The sequence below is a fragment of the Cornus florida genome, unplaced genomic scaffold (assembly GCF_030987335.1).
Source record: "Cornus florida cultivar Cherokee Brave unplaced genomic scaffold, ASM3098733v1 CherokeeBrave_3.0.0_Hap2_Chr01, whole genome shotgun sequence".
Classification (NCBI taxonomy): Eukaryota; Viridiplantae; Streptophyta; class Magnoliopsida; order Cornales; family Cornaceae; genus Cornus; species Cornus florida.
Window position 1 is genome coordinate 108,356,367 of NW_026775571.1, and position 3,922 is coordinate 108,360,288.

A 3,922-nucleotide genomic window follows, 5' to 3' on the forward strand; every position below is an offset into this window, starting at 1 on the left:
AACAGAAGTGAAATTGAAATTATACATTCCAATCCACACTCAACATGAAAACCCCTCCACATAGCAAAATCCCAAAAACATCAAATAATAAGCTAAGGAAATCATTTAAAAGTAGAACACTGAACACATGCAGGCATAAAAGTAGGAAAAATAGCTTGCCTGTTTTCGGTGATATATGAAAAGATAGACTCCTCTCCATCAGCTGCCCACCTTTGAATTGTGTTAACCAAACAGAGACTTAAATACAAGAGAAAAAATCAGCATTGATATCACTTAGAATTTGAAGAACATATATGATATTACTTAGAATTTGAAGAACAGTACATCTTATTCGAGTATACTACTTTGCACGAGTCCTTTCTTTTAAATAAATATCTTACAAATCCCAGTATAAATTACTTGAAAAGAAACCTATTTTATGTAGTCTTGGAACCTTACAAAATACTTGTGAACCTGACATTCCAAGGGCAGCACAATGCAAGGTACATGTCATATATGTTAGTATGCTAAACTTTTAGGGGGGCTAATATCAACTAAGAAAAAAAAAAAAAAAAAAAAACTGTCTTGACCTTCGAACTTCTATCCAAACATCTAATTTGATATTCATCCCTACTTTAGGCTCATGCAGACAAATGACACTGACGCCATAATTTTTTTTATTTTTTTTATTTTACTTCCTTTAGTTCTGAAAACAGAATGCATTTTTAAGAAGTGCATTCAAATGGACCCTAGAAAACAAGTCTGCCAAAATCACTCAGTTAGACTTCAACCAGCTACATGAAACAACTGAACCAAAAAATTGTACAAATAATCGAAAACCAAAGCTAATCATAGTTGATTTGAGACATTAATACTATAATGTGGTCTGGTATTCCCTCTAAAGAGCAAGGAAGATACTTTCAAAATACTATTTCACATTGAAGATTAAAAATAATAATATTTATAGAGATAAGCAACTTACCTTGGGACAAATAAAGTGATTGTACTGTCCAGGTATACAAGAATCGTAGTTAATCCCAAGAAGCTCAATGTTTTGCAAACCCTCAATTTAGCCAAATTAACCGTCTCCTCCTCTTCATGATTTTCCAATTTAACTATGATTAAAATTCAAAAAAAAAATAAATAAGTAAAACCAAGAAAAAAATTCAAGAAAATTGCAAGAAAGTAATGTTTCAAGGGTAAGGCGGAGAGAGACCTGATGACTGAGAAACCCTGGCATGAAAGAAAGAGCGAGACCCAGAACGGTAGAGTGAAAATGGGTGGAATTTGGAGATGGGTTTTGGAGGTGAAGCCGAGAGAATGGGTCCGAAATTGGTGGACTCGTGCAATATTTGATACGAATATAGCTGTTGTGGTTCTTGTTGTTGCTATGAAAGAATTGCAATTACAGAGTGGTGATGTTGAAGAGGGCAGCTAGCGAATTGGGCGAAACAATCAATGAGGAAGAGTGGGATGCAATAGGCAGTAGAGACCACAAACAGTCTCTCTGTATCTCTCACATCGAAGTGAACAAATGGCCTACGTTCGACCCAGCCCCATGTAATCATCCTTTGGGTTCGGACTTTGGATAATTTGAATCCAATATTCGTTCCTCTTTTTCTTTTACATTCATTTCTCCTCAAACCAATCACTTTAACCCATAAGGTAACGCAACTAAATAGAGGTATGCCGTAATGTGGATTTTTGTTGCTAGTAACTATGCTGGGTGGGAGTACTATGTTGCGGATGGAGTTCATGATGACGGAGCCTATGTGAGTGCCAGCAAGGCGACGAGCTCTCCATTTATTCCGTTACAGCGATGTGCTGCGTTGGTACGTCATCCTCGTTTGTAGCCTCGTGTGTGTTGGGTCAGTTGTGGGCCCACCTATCAAAGATAGTAATGATTGTAATAATGGTAAGTGGGAAGGACGCCATTTCAGCAGTTTTGGTGTGTTCGGCCCATTAATTGTGGTTATTATAGATGTTGTTCAGTATATAGTATATAGATAGGCTGGTGGCATTGTCCAATGGACTTAATGATCAGTTATTTGTGCCTTTGGGTTTGAAGTGTATTTAGGTGTATCTTTTATGGTGGCTTAGTATGTAAGCTGTTGTTGGGTGGATCCCCTTATTTGTAAACGTAATAATGGTAATAATGACAAGTGGGAAGGACGTTATTCTAGCAATTTCTGATGTGTTCGGCCTGTTAATTGTGGTTATTACTGATATTGTTCAGTATATAAATAGGCTGGTGGCGTTGTCCAATGGGCTTAATGATCAGCTATTTGTGCCTTTGGGTTTGAAGTGTATTTGGGTGTATATTTTATGGTGGCTTGGTATGTGGGCTGTTGTTGGATGTTGGGTGGATCCCTTATTTGTGTTTACAACAGCTGAACTATGTAATCCTCATGTGATGTAATCTTATCTTGTTTGCCACGGTAAAAAATAAAAAAATTAAAATAAATAGAGGTATGCAATTTAGGCCTTCTTCATCCAAGCCAGTACAATTATCTCAAAAAAAGAGTGAGGGAGCAATCTTTTTTAGGGAAAAAAAATGAGAAATCTTATAGGAGAGAGATGTTTACGTCTTTGTAAAGTTTTTTTTTATCTTAAAATGGTTTAATTTTTTAAATTAGCTGATGTGGTTTAATATAGGTCGTAGATATATTTTAATGACACCTGTCATTATGTAAAAAAATTCACCTTAGGATAACTTAGAGAATCTAAGTCTAACCATGAAATGTATTGGAGAGGAGTTCAAATCTATTTCAAATTATAGAAATTATTTCGACCAAGCAATACTATCTAAAGTATCATTTTCAAAATTGTATAAAGACTTGTAGTAAAGTGATTTGAACTGTATTTTTGTCCAAATTGAGAAAAAAAAAAAAAAACTCATTTCTAGTGTTGAAATAGGGATCTTTGATGTCTCATTTTAGATAGCAAACAAAAATGGGTTATTCACTCTTGATAGGAACTCGGTGGCATTTCTTCAAATTCTAAACGATTACTTTCATTGCTGTGCAGCTGTTGAATTCATTTCACACATTTTTCCAATGCCCCACTCTCATTTCGTTTGGGACACTTCCAAGTTGTTTGTAGATCGAGTGATGCCACATGGCTCCAGCATTTGGAATGTTGGGCCTAACACATGTTGTTGGGATGTACAAAGTGGAACTTACATGGCCTCTTTTACATAATTGCATCTCACGGCTAAGATTATTTTGGCACAGCTGTCATACAATCATTTCTCTTGTGATTTTTATATATAACCTGGTTCGTGAAATGAGTTACTCTGTACTATTTTAGGCGTCTAACTAAATACGTTTTATTAAAAATAAAAATAAAAAACAATACAAAACAAAACAAAACAAAACAAACAAACAAACAAAAAACAAAAAACTCAACAAGTTTTTCAAAGAAGCCAAATTAATTAGTTTCTAGTTCATAAACTCGTATTTGCACCAGCAGTTTATTTCATTTGGCTTGAGGGAAATACGAGAGCCTTTAGGAACCAAGCTGCCACTCATTTGAAGCAGTAGCGACATTCGATATCTCGGACAGTTTCCTTGAAGGATTCTGTTATGGCCTTGTCAAATTGGAGCTGATCAGTGGTAACAGACACAAAAATTTTAGCAGTACATAATGCTTTGAGTTTGGATGTTAATTTCTAGCAGTGTCATTAATATACACTATAAGTTGGGCTATTTCTGTTCTGATTGTTCCTTCTCCTTGTGATTGCGTTGTTATTCCCACCAGCATTTTTAAAGGAATAAAAAGAAAAGAAGATAAAAACAGTAATTTTTTGTGTTACATGACATCAGACAACACAAAACAAAATATCTAAGCATTTTAATCTACTTAATTGAATAAGTCCATATCATGGATATGTTTTACTAATTAAATGTGATAGGTCTCATTCAATTAACCCAATGCATCCCCT

General features: G+C 35.0%; 1 long non-coding RNA gene across 1 annotated transcript; it reads right to left on the minus strand.

Moving 5' to 3' along the window:
* Nucleotides 1-163: 163 nt before the first annotated feature.
* LOC132313113 (uncharacterized) lies at nucleotides 164-1,775 on the minus strand. Its single transcript, XR_009483390.1, has 3 exons — nucleotides 1,196-1,775; nucleotides 962-1,094; nucleotides 164-237 (listed from the first exon to the last, which is right to left on the minus strand). It is a non-coding gene; the product is annotated as an uncharacterized LOC132313113 (long non-coding RNA).
* Between the last annotated feature and the right edge of the window lie 2,147 nt (nucleotides 1,776-3,922).